Below are 18,418 nucleotides of genomic sequence, written 5' to 3' on the forward strand. Positions count from 1 at the left end.
AAGGAAATACATGATACAGTTGGTGGATCATTCAACAGATTATAAAAAACATAGCAGTAGTAAGGTTACTGCTAAGTAGAAGAGAAGTTATGTAGCAAGTTATGTTTGAGCTGGTCACGTTACTACAAGCTTTACAGGGTTAGTCATAACTGGGATCAGAGTCTATGGGGTTGTTAAGAAAGGCATATGTCGAGTGAGAGAAGAGGAAAGTAGAAGCAAAATTGGTAGGATTTTCTGATTTAACCAAACAGTACAAAATACTTCATTCTTTGCCCATAAATCTACTGCACTGACTGTTTCATGAAGCACTGACACATGAACAAAAAAAGTAGGGTCACAGCTTTCTAATTGATCACTTGTTTCTTAAAATGTTCACTTTTAATAAAAGAATGTGTCCCTTTTGATTTACAAAGCCTTTTGAAATGATTCCAGTTATGGCACTTGTGACATTGCTGACCAAAAGCTAAACATTTTTCCCCTTTAGACTCATGATTTCCGCCACAATTACGACAGTTGGCAATGAAATTGGGTGGGGGCCCATCCTTTGAGCTTGCTGACTCACTCGTATGCCTCACTGAGACTGGGCGTGCTCTGGAATTTGCTAGAAAGCTATGGGGTTTCCCAGTGAGTGTTGCAGGGCTAACAGTTGCTGCCATGTGCTTGGACCTGTTTTTTTAATCATGTGCTGCATGCTATCAACCTTGGATTTAGAAGTTACTGGAAGCATGTGTCTCTCATGTGTAAGTATATTTGTATACTTTTCTGTAAGCTCATATATCTGACAAATCTCAATGGCCTGATTCAAAGTTAAATCACTGTCACAAAGCAAAATGTTTCTTACAGCATCATCTTTAATATCACACACAAGTCTGTCTTTTATCAACTCATCCCTTAAATCACCAAATCTGCATGTTTTAGCCTTGTTTCTCAAATCAGTTATACATGCTACAAAAGTTTCCCCAGGCTTTTGATCTCTTGTGTAAAATAAGCGCCTTTCCATTGTAACATTTGTTTGGGGTTACACACTTCTCTAAATTCACATTTCAAGCACTCAAGGTCTTACCTTGACTAATCCGGTACAAATACCGTATTTCCCTGAAAATAAGACCGGGTCTTAAACTCTTTCCCTCGCCAAAATACGCATTACAACTTATTATCAGGGGATGCCTTATTTACCCGCACCTTTATTAATTTATTCATGTACAAAAATCAATATTTATTAATGAACACAAGTCGACATTTATTCATGTACACAAACTGACATTTATTTCATACTTTTCTGTTATTGGACCACAGTTCTAACACGCTAAAACAGTTGTGTGAGAATTCTATATAAACAGTGCACCAAACATTTCAACTTCAGAATTTCTGCACCTTGGCTTTCACAGTTATTCAAATACAGTCATGTCATCTTCTTCTGGAACATTGTCGTAAGTGTCCAACCCCCAAATTTTGACCTGAATTTCTTGTGACTCCATTTCCTGTAAAACCATTGGCCCCAATCTGTCATGCCTAGCAATACAGCTCTCCTTAAATGAGCACTGCTTGTCCAAGTAGCCTGCTCGTAGTGTATTGGCAACACAGCTGTCAGTGATTTTATCCCATGACTTTTTCATCCAAGTCACGACCTCTTGCAGGCTAGGCTTCACAAAGTTTCCATACTGATTTCTCTCCATTCTGTGTTTAATGTAGTCATTGAGTTCCATGCGCAAATGGTCCTTGAATGGCTTGTTTATTGCAATATCAAGTGTCTGTAGATAGGCAGTCATTCCTGTGGGAATCATTATTTGATCTATTCTTCTCTGTGCAAGGAATTTCTTAATTTCTTTAGCATGGTGAGTGCTGGCTGAATCCCAGACTAGCAGACCTCTTTTGCCACCTCGCAAAACAAGTGGCAGCATTACATCGACCCACTTCCTTATAGCTGCTTGTGTGCACCAGGCTTTTTTTTGGTTTCAAGAATGCCTGAAACATGTTCAGTCTTATTTTTCTTGCCCTTACTAATGATTAGAGGTGGGATTTTCTTTCCATCTAGATGAACTGCCAAAATACAGGTAACATGTGCACTCTCGTAACCAGTGGAGAGAATGCAGATTGATGAGGCACACCTCTGATCAATTGTTGTTTGAGATCCTTGGCACATAAATACTGCAGTTTCATCCATAGCAATCATGTTGGAGAGTTAGTATTTAGAAAAGTCAATGCCATTAACAAAGGACTTGAACACAAGTGCACGTTTAATAACTTCAGTATCTTCCAGCTTGAACAGTGGTGTTGATCTTCTTAGAGACAGTTCACATCGCTGAAGGAAGCCATCCAGCCAGTGTTGTGATGCTTTGAATTCTTCTGGGGATATTTCTAACTGTGGTGCCATTGCATGGGCAAAAGCTTGGATATCAGCCCTGCGCACAGCCAAAGCCTTTGCTCTCCTGTTAGCAATCCACTCACAGATGATATCTTCCAGCTCAGGAAATAAAGGTTGCTGACCTGATCCATACTTGAACTTCTTAGCGTTTCCCTCGTTGGCCTGTTGACTGAGGTTATCGTACACTGCACGCCATTTTCGGACCATTCGGAGGTCTACTTCTTCCCTTTGCAGAAAGCCGTCAGATTCTTTCCCTTGGAGTCCGCCACGATTCCTTACTTGTACACGATGGAATAGCTCTTTCTTTTTGCACTCATCTTGTTTGGGAGGGTTAATTTGAAGACTTACGAGACTGAAGTGGCAACACAAAATGACGCTGTTTACAAAGAGAAGGCACACCCACAACCATGCAGTATCATGTGCGCGTGCTCTATGCACGTTGTCTGTATGCTGATTGATCAAAATATGCCTGCCAGTATTTATAGGCCAAGGATCTCAACTGTCAAGTGCGAGTGATGGTTGGGGTTGCAGTAAGAATTGTGGAGGACTCCCAGGCAAAGACTCTTACGACTTTCTGCAAAGAGAAGAAGTTGGGTGTCTGAAAATGGTGAGCAGAGTACGATAACCTCAGTCAATGGGTGTCAATAATATTATTTTATAATTCAACACGTCCATCATGTGTTGTTGACAATCTTAACTGGGGGTTATTTTTGGGGTAGGGTTTATATCATGACCACCCTGGAAAACCATGCTAGGCCTTATTCTCTAGTTAGGTCTTATTTACAAAGAAATATGGTATATGATGGTTTTCCCTGTCTCCTGCAAAGACAGCAGGTGCTTACACAAATGAACGCTCCCTTTCTAAGGCTTCTGACCCAGCTAAATTAAGCAGAATAAATGGCTTTGTATGATCATCTTTATCAGAAAATGCAGGCTGTATGAAAATATCATACTTTTGCTCACTCTCCAGTTCTCTGCAATATTATTGTCAAACACAAGTGGACCTGGTTTTCAAAATCCATCTGCCATGTCAACAAATTATGCCCAAACACACTGAAAAATATGGCCCTTGTAATTATATATGAACAAGCTGCTGTCTTGTACCTGTAATAACATTCAAATGCACAATAAACTCTTTGAAATACTGTACCCTGTGAAATATGCTTTGTAATGGGTGTATTTTGCAAAATAAATGTATTTCAATACTACACAAATAAGCAAACACTTCATACACTTCAGACAACTCGGATAGCTTTGACTACTGTGAAAAAGTAGTGCTTAGCAAAAAAATGCGGGTGTTTCCCTTATATTATTCATCTTGTGCGATTCAGACTTTATTTCAAACATTTTCAGTAGTTTTGAATATTTCTATTAATATGCTAGAGTATTGGATATTTCTGCTACTCAGAAATTAGTTTAGAGCATTCCGAATACCTTATTTCATGTTTTGCAAATAAAAAAAAAACAGTTTGAGCAAGTTTTAATACCTGAAATTAGTTTCTGACCTGTTTTGTGAGTTATACGTGCAATAGAGATGATTCACTCCTTTATATTCCTCCAATCTTAACAAAGTGCCCTCAGTCTTGAAATTGCAGAATCTGGATCCCATTCTAACCCCATGTCACTCGCCCCTCTCCAGTACAGATGACAAACAGCTGGGGTAGTTGGTTTAAATGCTTTATTACATAGAAACACATCAGGTTGGATAGCAACATTACAAAACATAAACAAACTGAGTAACTGCCAGACTATAGAGACATACATGCTTACATCTCAACAGCTTACTACAAAATGGCAGCTGTACACATGCATTGATCTACGCGTACCAACTTCAAGATCACACTACAGTGGGGAAAAGGGTAAATTCTACTTTGAAGCAGTTCTATGCAGATCTCAGTATAGTGGGGAATAGTGTGATCTTGGAGTTGGTATATATAATTTGCGGGGGGGGGGATGCAGGATGGCTTGCCCCCCTTGCAAAAATTTAGATTTTTTTTAATTTTATTTCGAGTTTTCAGAAACTCGTTCATATGGTCTCAATCATATGAATTTCAAGTTTCCGAAAACTCAATGAATTCATATAAATCCGTGTAAAAATGTGTGTATTGTATGAAATTTTAGTTAACATAATAGTATGTCCTATTCTCTTCCTTCATTCCCTTTTGCTTTTTAGACCACTCCCTTTTTAGACCACTCCCCTTTTAGACCACTCCCGTTTTAGACCACTCCCTTTTTTCAGTACCAGTCTCTTCATTCCTTTCTTCACCTGGCATATTTGCTATCACTTTGCCTGCTCCATTTACCTCTTACTCCTTTCCAGCTTTAGTCTTCATCTGTTCCTTTGTAGTCACTCTCATCTGTTCTTACTCCTGTTGCTTCCCTTTTTACTGCTTTACTGCCTAATTTCTCTCCTGTTTCCTCACACTGTATTTAACTAGATCCTGTAAGCTTCCCATCTGTCTGTAATTTAATTACTCAGGCTCTCAGCTCCCCAGCCTTCCACTTCAGTCATACTATGACATCATCGAGCATCATCATCATCTAGTAGGATCCGCTATCTCATCCCAAAATATCCTTAAGCCACACTACTATATGACATGTATAACAGCATATACAAGTTTCCTGTTATTATCTTGACACATAGGCAGTCAAGTCCACCTGCATGATTCCCACATTGCAATTGTCAGAAAACTGACATTACCTGCTGTTCAAACTAGCCCCCTTCTAGACTCATGGTAGCACCTGTTCCTGTGTTCAGAGCAATATAGAGTTAAGGGGTTCATTGTTTGTATCAGGCATTCCAACATTCACAGAATGGTTTCAGGCACTGGTGGACTCAACCACCTGTATGTCAAGATAATGATAGGAAACCACAGACACATATTAGTCCTTCATCTGTCTTCCAAAATGGTGGCTGCAGTGGTTAACATTGTCACTTCACAGGAAGAGGTTCTCCAGTTCAATTCTGGGCTAGGGTGCTTTCTGTGTGGAGTCTGCATGTCATCTCTGTGGTCAAGTGGGTTTCCACTGTGCTCCAGTTTCCTCCCACATTCCAAAGACATGCAGTAGGTGGATTAAACATGCTAAACTAGCCTTAGGTGAGAGTGTGTGCGCGAGTGAGTAGTACAAATGAACTACCACAGCAGGGCTAGCCACCCAGTGGTGTAAAACCTTGGCTCAAGATGATTGTCACTGGATGGCTAGCCCTGCTGTGGTAGTTCATTTGTACTACTCACTCGCGCACACACTCTCACCTAAGGCTAGTTTAGCATGTTTAACACTCCAACCCCATGTGCTGAATGGGAAAAGGGGTTGAGGATGGATGGATGGATGGATCTCTCTCCAAAATATTGTTTTATTTTTCTCTTCCATCTTTATTTTGAATATTTGCATGCAGTCTGAACTTACTCATATGTAATATACATTACCTTCTACCTTGCTACCAATGTTTCTGGTACCTTCTCAGGACTAAATCCTAGTCTTAGCTTGATTGGCTTCCCCATTCAGTACTTTGCAACATACTCAGCACTCTCATTCTATTCTCCTGCTGCTGAGTTATGATGTTAAATTTTAACACATCAGGGTGCGTGGAGGATGCTATGAAAGCATCATGCACCGGCAATTACCTGTTTGCCTTCCTGTTTGTTTCTTTGCTCAGACTAAATGATCTTGAGATCCTGATTATAAACAAATGTGATCAGGATATTATTTATGTCTGACATACTTGAGACAGAAAACAAAGATGACTGCTGTAGGGAAGGCTGACATCCTATCTCTTCATCACAAGCAGTACAACTGCTAAGCTTGAGTTCCGGCTTATCATTCAGTCTACCAAAAACGTATCAATACACTAGCACATATATCACTTTTCAAACACTAATAACAGCAAAAGTGGATTGTTTTCTGCTGAATCACAGACTGTCAGTGTTTCATTGTAAATCAGTTTATCAAAAGCCTTCTCTATGCAAGCAACTTAATTTTCTTTGCAGAAAATGCTTTTCTATCTATATGATAAATCATAATTTTCTAATAATTTTTTGATGGGGGCACCACATATCTGTGTTATAACATTCCAGGCACTTAAACAGGGAACACAGATTATATAATGTAAGTTTGGTGCAGACTATGAAAGGCAAAATAAAAGTGCTGTTAAAACAGGAATATTTTCCAAGTTTGTATTTTTTTTTTAAATTAATGAGCGTTATCTCCTTGTGACTGAAAAAAAAATTAATAAGGAATGAAATGACCAGAGTGCCATCTTGTGGAAATTTTGCCAAATGACACAGTTCACACAATTTTACTTTTGCTAAAACCAGCCAACTCTGTCCTATCATACCTCTCAACCTCTTAGAACAAGAAATTTGAACAAAGCCACAAATAAACATGAGACAGAGTTTCACAAAAAGGGACAATTTTTAAATACTGGTTTTTGAATCTTAGAAACTTGATAGAATGATAGATTTTGCATTAGCATAAATTTTCTGAAGGGTATGAAGTCTGAAACTCAAATATCTGTCATTATTTCCTAACTTCAATCTTTAATGATTTGCCACTAATTTGCCAGAAAACTACAATTTTATGAAAACTGGAACAAAAATATGAGGCAAAAATCTGGACATTCTGCGAAAATCTGTACAGCTGAGAGGTACGTGTCCTGTGCATTTTTAAAATTCTGTTTTTTTTTACAGTTTCGTGTCCATTGCTTTAGTAATATTCATTACCCCCACCAAGAAAACATACTTGTTTCTACTGTACCTTAAATGTGCTTATAAAGAATGATTCCGGGTGCCAGTTAAATATTACTAGTTTATTTTTCATTTACAATTAAGTCATCTTTGACAAATTATCATTGAGCTCAGGGAAGCATTTCCACAGAGGAGGTATCCATTTAATTAACCTAAGAAAAACATGAAAAATGTGAGGGGAAGCCCCAACCATAAATCATTACCTGCTTCAGAATGTACAAAACTAGTTTGCAATAAAAACTAGATGCGTGACAATTAAAACAGACCGGTTTGGGATCTGTTAATGTTTTCTAAGCTCTAAAGTCAGCTATTTTGTAGTAGCAGCAAGGATCTGATCGTCACATATTTGACATCAAATGCACTACTCTTGTTTAATATTTAGAGCTGAAGGGAACTTATCTCCCTTTCAACATTAGCAAAATAAACAGCATGAAGTTCAGACGCATTCATGATGCTTTGAACAAGTGGACAGTAATGGGTCAGCCTACATTTTAAATATCAATACGCATTGTTTATTTCTGGCTGCTTGCTTGTATTTTTTGACAGACATCGGAACAGATCAGTTGCTTACTTATGACATGTCTGATAATATGTATACACCATACAGTTTCAGTTAAAATAATAATAACTGCAGAATAAGCTAAGCTTTGCCTAAATGTTCATACAGTTTTTTTTTTTTTCAAACTGATTTTCTTTGATGTTATTTTAAAAAAAGAGCTTCATGAATTAAGCAAAGGCTACAGAAATGTTCAAAAGTGTAGTTTGCACACCAAAAGCAATACATCACTTCATGGGGGGAAAAAGTCTTTTTATGGTACAAAAAATAGTATGGTTTCAGAAGTTATTCTCACCGGTTTTTGCCAGGTTTCCAAAAAGCATGTTTAGGTGAATTGGAGATCCTTCAGATTAACAGATGTGTGTGTGTGTGTGTGTGTGTGTGTGTGTGTGTGTGTGTGTGTATGTGTGTTCATGTGAGTGTTGTGTCATATGTTTCAGATTATTTCCTGTGGATCAGGTCTATTGAGTGCTAAGGAAGAACTATGTCTCTCTACAGCCCTGAATGGAATTATGTTGTAATCATCTGAAACTGACTGAACAGAGCTAATTTCTCAAATCTGAATATCTAAACACTGTCACTCCATAATAATGTGATTACAATGTTTTGAAAAACATATTTATAAAAACCTAACTTGTAAACTCAAATTATGTCAAGATAGCACAGCAATTGATTTTAACTATATTTGTAGGATTACATTTTGGCACACAAGTAATCCACGGTGGTGCAGCGGTAGCATTGTTGCCTCACAGTGAGAGGTTCTCCCATTTGATTCTCAGCCGGAGTGTGGGGAGTGCCTTCTGTGTGGAGTCTACATGTCCTCCCTGTGGTTTGGTGGGCATTCGAAAGACATGCATAAATGGGCATGCCTTGGTTGAAGGTCAAGCTGGCACCTCGGCGTTCATGAAAATCTACTGCCACTCATTAGCGGACCGGAGTTTCGCTGTGGTGACCCCTAACCAGGAAAAGCCAAAAGACAACAACAACATTTTGGCACACAGTTACTACCATATTTCAAAGCATACCTCTATAATGATACAGAACTTGCTACTACAAGACCTCCTTGGCCATTTTAGCTGTTCTGTTATCAGTGTTTGTAAATTGTGGCAATAAAATGGATTAGATGTGTTATCTAGGTGTGTAGGTACAGCAGTTGTAGAATGATACTGCATACTTAACCCACGTGGAAAACTCAGCAGGTAGAAGTGTCCTTGGATTTTGTTGTTGTGTCTTTTGGCTTTTCCCGGTTAGGGGTCACCACAGCGGAACTCTAGTCCACTAATGATTGGCAGTAGATTTTTACATGCCGAGTTACTGGCCCTGACGCACAACCTTCAACGAAAGTACGCCCATTCACGCATGACTCCACACAGAAGACGATCTAGCTGAGAATCGAACAGGACGTCTTACTGTGAGGCGACAATGCTACCGCAGCACCACCACCGCAGTACTGTCAGTTAATTTCAGCATGTCAGAGTTTGAAGTATCCAAACATTCATCTCTGCTGTACATAAAGGCCTATATCTAAGGTGTGCGATGGGATAGGTACTCAATCTTTTCTTATATACCCCGATATGGCTAAGGTATTGCCATGTTGGATGTTGGGAAGTCTGCAACTGCAGTAGAATTTATTGATGTTGCAATACATTTGCTTAATAAAGCAGTACATGACCATCACAATATTTAATATGAAATAAGCTTCTGAGAGTGGCTTTCCTAAATAGAACTTAAATGTAAAACTGGTAATAGCTGACAAAGGATGGAACATTATGTCATATGTTTCCATACTTGTACACATAAAATCATACCTAGAATCATACATTACAAGATTACTAGCCTTTAATTAAGTAATACTAAAAGTCAGCTGGTCTATATCAATTTATTGATGGTTCATTCCCGCATACCTTCGTTCATCAAACCATATACAGTGAATGTTCAATTTCAATTTTAGGAGAGCACCTGATTTTCATCTACAAAATGATGAATTCTGTCAGATTCATTCTAGAAAAATAGAATGGACCATAAAGAATTGGGGAGGGTATCTTTGGGACTTTTAAATGTGGCAAATGCAAGCAATGCCACATAATGTCAAATATAAGAAATATTTTCATTAGTCATTTAAATATGAATATCTTTGCATGCCAAAAGTACAATTGTGGATTGAAGAGGGTTGTTTACTTAACCCACTGTGATTCATGTGCCTGCTTTTATTTTGGAAAGACTATTAGGAAGCTGTCTTACGGAATTTATGAACATTCATTAGCAACAGGAAAAGGGGACACTAGTAATACCTTAAGTAAGACATGCTTTGCAGAGTTAGAATTATAAAAAAAAAATTCCACCACTTTGTCCTAGATTCTGCTAACATGAGTGACTTTTCTGGCAACTATAATGTGCTTTTAGAATGCCGAGAATCAAAATGGCAAATCAGACTGAATTCAGATAAATAGCCTGGTTTAAATCAAACTGTCAACATAAAATTTGTTTACTAGCACAAAGAATTTTAATGTGATTGTAGAAAACTACAAGTTTATGTTTTACATTCACTAGTTTCATTTGTTACTTTGTACTGACATGTCACTTTAAAAGCTGGGGAAAAGGGGATTGGATGTTTTTATCATGTGAACTGTTGGGCAGCATTTTTAAACCTGTGTTCTCCATTGCATTTATTTGATGAAGTTCTTAGTGATAAATAAAGAATGAGTGCAGTCATTTTAAGAACAGGTTGTGGTGACTCCCTAAGTTTGCTGAGTAGAACATGTTTCTAGTTGATAGACCCAAAGTCAACTAGAAACACTATTTGTAATGTATTGTTCTCCTATATTCTTACTAGAAAGTCAGCAACACGTTTGATTTGAGTTTTACCTAGTAACTCAAAATAAAAAAAAAAAATCAAGATTACACATTTTATGAATTATCCTTAATGTGGTTGGAAAATTGTGATATAGTACTAAGAAAATATTCAGAGGGAAGAATATTTCTGCTGTTGTTTTTTGACCTAGTGGTTATGAGATTAGTTTCCAATTTTAAAACAAATCAGCAGCCCTTTTGTGTGGATTCCCTTTTTAACTTGTATTTGTCGATTTGTTTATCTCCATTTGTTAACCAGGAAGTCTCAGCTGTGCAGATCTCGTATGTAGTACGTGCATGGCTAGACACTGCAAACATTTATCACTTGAAACATCACAGTAAGCATATCTTTGTTACAGAAGACATAGGTGCAACAGAGTGAGGTCAATTACTACAGATATGTATCTAAACCAGTTAAACTGTCTTTCCGCTTTTCCCAGTTAGGGGCCGCCACAGTGGAACTCCAATCAGCTAATGACCGGCAGTGAATTTTTATGATGTCGAGTTGCCAGCCCAGCGCCCAACCTTTAAAGAAGGCACACCCACACATGCATACACCTACTGCATGTCTTTTGAATTCACTCAGCCGCAGGGACAACATGCAGACTATGCACAGAAGGCACTCCAGCCGAGAATCGAACCGGAGAACCTCATGCTATGAGGCAACAATGCTAACCGCTGCAACACCACAGACTCTACATGTATCTAAACCAGTAATAGCAGAAATAGGTATTCTTGATAAATAAAGTTGTGTAATTAGGCATAAATCAAAATATGACACTATCTTCAATTGTCAGTCAAATGTTACCTTTCCTTACTATAAAACTTTGCATTATAATGTACCTGATGTGTCTTGGAAATCGTATCTATTCGTAAACCTCCTATTGAATCAAATATTGAAAGTGGTAATCAATATTTATAATAAGATCTGTAGCTTGGAAAGGAACACTTGCACCATCAGCAGAGTGCATTTGTGGATATCATATTTGTTACGATTATCTTGAATATTTTCATTACTCCGGACTGACTGAGATAATGGCACAATTACTACAGCAAACAGCAGGGGGATAAGTGGGATAATCTATTAATGCCTCCATAGTTTTATTCTGTTAGGAGTTTTACAACAGTTTTGCAAAATTATGCTCTATGATATGTGTGCGTGTGTGTGTGTGTGTGTGCACTTGCGCACGTTAGGCACATCCTGCTGATCATAAACAGAAATTTTACTTTATTGAGACAAAGAAGCATTTCCCCCTTATAATATAACTATATGCACTATTTTCAAAAACTTTCTACTATGAACATATTCAAGAATCATTAGCTTTCAAGGGATCAAGTGTTTTAGAGAAATAAGACAGTTTATTAGAAAATGGAGGTAATGTAAAAATATACCTTACAACAACAGACTATTAATGTATGAGGAGAGACCAGCAGCAAGTCTATAACTTCACAGCAGCATATTACGTTGTCCCGAAGCATGGAATGAATGAAGGAGGACACCGCACTGTTTTTGGTTACTAAATATGAATATTTCGCAAGTATAACGTAAAGAAAATTAGGAAGAAAACTAGGTGCAACAGCAGTTACAAGGGAGCTGTTTTACTTTCCAACTCGCACGTGTGTGTTTGTGTGTGTGTGTGTGTGTGTGTGTGTGTGTGTGTGTGTGTGTGTGTGTGTATGTCTGTTAGAGAGAGAGAGAGAAAATCATTGGTTGTGTGTGTGTACCTTTATGTCTATGTTTTACAAAGACAGGGAGAGAGAGAAAACATGAAGAAAAGTATGTGAACTTTGCTCAAGAATTCAAAACAAAGTCATTAATAATGGGACAACATGGACCCAGAATCACGGACATTTTTAGATATTACCCGAATACCCTTGAAATGTTAAAAAGAAAGGTTTTCCATCAATGTGCTTCTTCTGAAGAATAAGAAATATGAAATTATAATTGCTGTTTTTATTGAGTAACTGTAGTCCTCAGTGATTTACTAGAAAAGCACACAGCTTTTAAAAAATATGGCAAACTGAAGGCATTGTACAAAATCAGGGACATTTGAGAGTACTTGGAAGTGCATCTCTTTCTTCTGTATGCAGTTTTTTCACTTATTTCATTGCTTTGAGAAATCAGTGAACAGACCGTGGCTGTAATTGCTGGGTACATTAGTGTGTGTGTGTGCATGTATATCTGTATTTCTACATATGTATGGGAGACTATCTCTATTCTGCATGCATTAGTGTGTAAGTGAGGGTATTTGAGTTTCTGCACATGTATGAGAGACTCTGGTTCTGCATGTGTTAATGCGTGTAAATGAAACTCACTGCATGTATGTGTGTTTACGTTAAATACTTGCGTAATATATATATATATATATATATATATATATATATATATGTTTGTTCTTCTTTCGGTTTTTCCCAGTTAGGGGTCGCCACTGCTAAACTCCGGTCTGCTAATGATTGGCAGTAGATTTTTACAGTGCCAAAGTGCCAGCTCGACGCCCAACCTTCAACAAAGGCAAGCCCATTCACACATGTCTTTCGAATGCCACTCGACTACAGTGGGGACATACAGACTCCACACAGAAGGCGATCCAGCCTAGAATCGAACGGGAGAACCTCTTTGAGGCGACAATGCTACCGCTGCACCACCCCAACTTCATATATATATATATATATATATATATATATATATATATATATATATATATATATATATATATCTATATCCATATTATATTGGATGGAAAATACCTTTAGCACCAATTACATATCCTACTCCAACTACAAAACATTAGACAGAGAAACTATTTTACATGGAAAATAAAATGCACATACTAATAAAACAAATACAAACCCATTTAACAGATGGCCTATTTTATAAACACAGTAATGCTTCCAGAGTGAACTTTATAGGGGGGAAATAATGGACCTTCTAGAGGTGGCTAGGCCCTCTGCCTCCTGTTTATCATTACTGCTTGCTTGGTAGTAACCTTCTGATAACAGTATCCTCTTACATACATGTTTTGTCCAATTTATTTTAGTTTTTACATCCATTTATAGATCCAATGGTTATTCTAATGGATTGTGTAAAATAGAATATATTATTTTAGCTTAATATGCATAGCCTGTGATGCTAATTCTCTAGCAGAGTAACCAGATGTACTCTTTGACTTTGTTTTCTATGTTTCATCATCTGCATAATACTTTATCGTATGTTATATTCTTCTGTTTTATATTTCACTGTTTTTATGAATTTTGTTAAATATCACTTGTCTGGGAACTTTGGACCAGGTCATTAACTCTGTTATTAACATACCTCTCAACTTCTTAAAACAAGAAATCTGTACAAAGAAAAAAAATAATGGGGTGGGTGGACAAAGGCCCAAAAAATAGGGACATATTTTAAATACTGCTCATCTAAACTTAGGAAAGTTGCTAGAATAACAGGTTTTATATTAGCATGCATTTTCTGAAGGATATGGAGTCTGAAACTGAAATGCCTGCCAGTATTTAATGATTTCAGTCCCCAGAGGTTTACCAGAAAATCACAAATATGAGGAAAAGACCAAGAATATAAAACAAAAATCTGGTCATTCTGCAAAAATCTGGACAGTTGAAAAGTTTGATTATTAATCACTGTGTGTGAGGTATTAAGTAGAATTTTCTACAATTGTTAAGCATCTGGTTCGGTTTGTTTGTTCTGATTTCCTGTTAGGGGTGTATCATATAACTTGTTTGCATTTAAAAGCATTTTCTAGAGACTCCTTGATCCTTTATCTGTTTAAACATTTCTGCAGTTTTTTTTTTATCTAAGTAGTGTTGGTAGTGTAGAATTGTCCATTGTTAGTAGAGGGTGTATGTCTGAGCACATATCCCAGGTCATCATAGCTTAGCCAAGGCCAGTATAGCATTTCAGTGAGAGTGAATTGTTTGTGGTCATTGGCTGACTGGGGATGCCTGGACTACGCCTTGGAGTAAGCACCTCATTGGTTCTTTCAAGCTTTTTTTAAAGTTGTTTCAGGTTTCAACTTTGTTACTTAAGAAGTTAACTTGTGACTGTTTCTGCCATTTCACACTGAACTAAACAGAGGAAGGGCTCTGAGCTAACGAATTTGGAATATATAACATTAAGTATCCTGTTTTTTGCTTATTTCTGAGTTATTTATAGCACTTTTATTTTACTCACTGTGTGAGAGATATTATGTAGAATTTTCTACAATTGTTAAGCATCTGGTTGGGTTTGTTTGTTCTGATTTTTGTTTTCCATCCTCCATCCCTCTTGGTATCCTGTTATACTTGGTGGCTTTGCAGTTGCCCACCCCTACTGTAAATTTGATCTGGGACACTCCTCCCAGTCTAGTGTCATTACCTCATTCTACCTATACCAGGGAGAACATTTGAGAAGGCCAACCCAGTTAGCTTCTGCTCCTCCGTTCCCCTTTCCACTTTACAAAAAATAAATAAATATATTCTAAGCTTGTTTTCTGCCTTTCCTATAAGTTGTCTAGTCCAGATACAGATTTGCTGTATCCTGGACTGTAAGCTTCTGAGCCCCCAAGCCTTTCTGTGTTGGAGGGCAGCCTTCTAGCTTAATTTTGTTTCTTAGAACTAGCCAGTTTTCTAGTTTCAGCACTCAAATCTGTTTCTTTGAGCTCAGCACATGCTCAGAACTCATTGTAAGCACTAAATAAGCTACAAACTACTAGAGCACTCAACTTTCCTCACTTGTCTAGAGGAAAACAGTTTTTAGTACTTAACAAATAAGCACCTATCCAGGCATGTCTAAGGGTCAGCTCCTGGTGTTTTCTCCTGTCTACCTGATGAATCTGGGCATCTTGGGGCAATGCAGCAATTGCCTCATGTACACAGACAACCCTCTCCTCCTACCACCCAACACTACAACCTGTGAGAGATGCACTTATATAACCAAACTGGAAAAAAAGCTCTCTTCACACAAGACTGGACTAGACAGTTAAGAGGAGAAGGTAAACACTTGCACCACACCACACTCATCACATAGTCCCTCAAAACCTACACCACCAAGACACACACATAGAAACACAAAACACACACCTACATTCGTGGAGGCTCTCAAAGAAAAATCTACCCAAGCAACAGGGACCTCCAAAGCAGAAACGTATGCAACTTCCACCCCCCCCCCCAACACAACCCAAATGGCACATAGCTCACAAACTTGGTGTGCCACTCAACATAACAACGTACCCAACACTCTAGTCATAGGTGACTCTATAGTCAGGCACACTGATGTTCCCCTCTCCAGGCTAAACAAGGAGAAGGTTACTGTCAGCTGCCTGTTGGATTCTAGGATCTGCCACATAACGCACACACTCGGGTCACTCCACAACAAGTACAGATATGACTCTGTCATTGTCCATGTTGGTGTGAATGACCTGAGATGTACCTCCCTGGACTACATGAAAAGTGACATGGAGGAGCTTTCTGATCTTGCAGCCCAGGCAGGTATGACCCTAGCCCTGAGTAGCATCCTGCCATCACCCAGAATGATACCACATTACAAGGACAAAATGACTGACTTCAACAATAGGCTAAGCTTCTGGTGTCATTCTAAGGGGATCCAGTATCTGTTTGCCTGGGATGACATGATCGACAAACCACAATGCTTTGCCAAAGATGGCCTGCATCTGTCGCCCCTGGGATTCCGGATACTGGCTAAGGCTCTTTCCACCCCTATAGTGCCTTTTTTAGGCAAGATTCAAATGATGAATTCACCACCGTAACAGGTACAAGCATGCAAAATCTGAGGGTAATGCTACTCAATGCTAGAAGTCTAAACCTCAAAATGTATTCACTCGAGGCACTCCTTAAAATGGAGAACATCGACATCTGTGCAGTAACAGAGACCTGGTTCAAGGCTCCAGAGAGCACCCCTGCATTACCAGGCTATAATTCATACCACACCTTTCACCACCTAACTTGGACCAAAGCACTAAAGGCAGAGGTGTGTCCATATTCATTAAGGATATCCACACCTCCAGGCTAGTTGCTCAGCATAATGCATCTGAGATTATCCAAGTGCAACTAACTCTGGGCAAGACCACAATGCAAATTGTAGCTTGCTACAGATCCCCCACCATGCCCCGGGATTTCCACTCCTCATTTCTAGATACATTGCAAAATATTAGGGTACAACCTAACACCCTAATAATGGGTGATTTCAACTACCCCACCATTAACTGGGAAAACTACTCATGTACCAACTCTTGTGCTCAACATTTTCCGGAATTCATAAATTCCAATGCCTTGGATCAACTTATCCACACCCCCACCAGGGGCAGCAATATCTAGACCTGGTCTTTACCAACATGGGCAACCAGTGTTCCACACCAGAGATCAATTCCTCATTGGTCAGTTCCAACCACAAGCAAATCACCCTAGACATCCACATACCAGCCACACCCCCCATTAGGGAACCCACCGTAAAAAATTTCTCCAAAGCCAACTTCATTCTTCTTAAGACAGAAGTGGCAAACCTCACAACATTCATGCTGACGGACAATAGAGATACGACTGCTGAATCCTATACAATTGCACTTTATAAGCACTTACACAAGTGCATGGATCATGCAATCCCTAACAGAACCAAGATGCTATCCTCCAAAAAAAGGAAGCCAATCTGGTGGTCCCCTGTTATAAACAAGCTATACAACAGAAGAAAGAAACTGTTGCAAAAAAGAGTAAAATCCTATGATTGGAGGAACTCCGTGGTCAGCCTCAGTAAGAAGCTGAGATCCCTCATAAAATCCTCCAAAGCTAGTTATGAAAACAAAATCGCCACTGATTCTAAAGACAATCACAGAGCATTCTATAGCTATGTCAAGAATCTCAATGACAACACTCAGATCTGCTCTGAGTTACAGCACAATGGCACTAAATATACAGAACCAACTGATATTGCCACCATCCTGGCAGATAGGTTAAGTGCTAACTTTACCCCTCTCTCATCCCTTAAAGGGCCCATCTCTATACCGGAAGAATGCAAAGTACTTGTAATCACGGCTGCACAGGTAAAAATCACACTCTACAAAGCCAAGAACACAGCATCCATGGAACCTGACAACATCCCAGGCTGCGTTCTACATGAACTACAGAACAAACTGGCACCCTACGTAAGTACCATGTTCAGTCATAGCTTCACCTCAGGCTTTGTACCCACTGAATGACGCACAGCAATGATTATCCCACTCCGCAAAGGGGGAGCCACCACAGAACCCAGGAACTACTGCCCCATTAGCCTGACGAGCCTGGTCTGCAAGACTATGGAGCGTATCATCATGGAACTTATAAACAATGACATTGGTAATCTCCAAACTCTAGACCCTACCCAGTTGGGGTTTGTAAAAGGCAGATCATGTCTCCTAAACCTGATAGACTTCTTTGAAGTGGTCACCAAAGCTGTAGATGAGGGTAAGGTGGTACACACATAGCCTAGCTAGATCTCGCCAAGGCTTTCAACACCGTCCCCCACTCTGGATATATAGACAAACTCACTAAACTAGGTATAAATCCCTATGTTACAAGATGGGTTGCCAACTGACTCACTGGCCGAACCCACACTGTGGAAGTAGCAGACTCTAAATCCAACTTCAGACCAGTGACAAGTGGAGTACCACAGGATTCAGTCCTAGGTCCTACAGGCTAACAAAGTTCGCAGATGCCTGCAAACTAGGAGCCATAATCAAATCTCCTAATGATGTGGACATCCTACAAAAGGGCCTCACTGAGACAGATGCCTGGTGTCAAAGCCATGGCCTCAAGCTCAATGCCAATAAGTGCATTGTCATCCCTTTTGGTAAAAACTCTGTACCCATGAACTAACACATAAGCGGTAGTCTACTTAACACCAAAAGTGTGATAAGAGACCTT

The 18,418-nt window shown here is 38.9% G+C and overlaps 1 protein-coding gene across 1 annotated transcript in view; it reads right to left on the minus strand.

The window, feature by feature from the left end:
- GPC3 (glypican 3) overlaps positions 1–18,418 on the minus strand; it is a 2,117,595-nt gene that overhangs the window by 883,468 nt on the left and 1,215,709 nt on the right. The gene's annotated exons all lie outside the window — the stretch shown is intronic.

This window comes from Protopterus annectens, chromosome 15.part0 (genome assembly GCF_019279795.1).
Source record: "Protopterus annectens isolate FY-2018-M chromosome 15.part0, PAN1.0, whole genome shotgun sequence".
Lineage (NCBI taxonomy): Eukaryota > Metazoa > Chordata > Ceratodontiformes > Protopteridae > Protopterus > Protopterus annectens.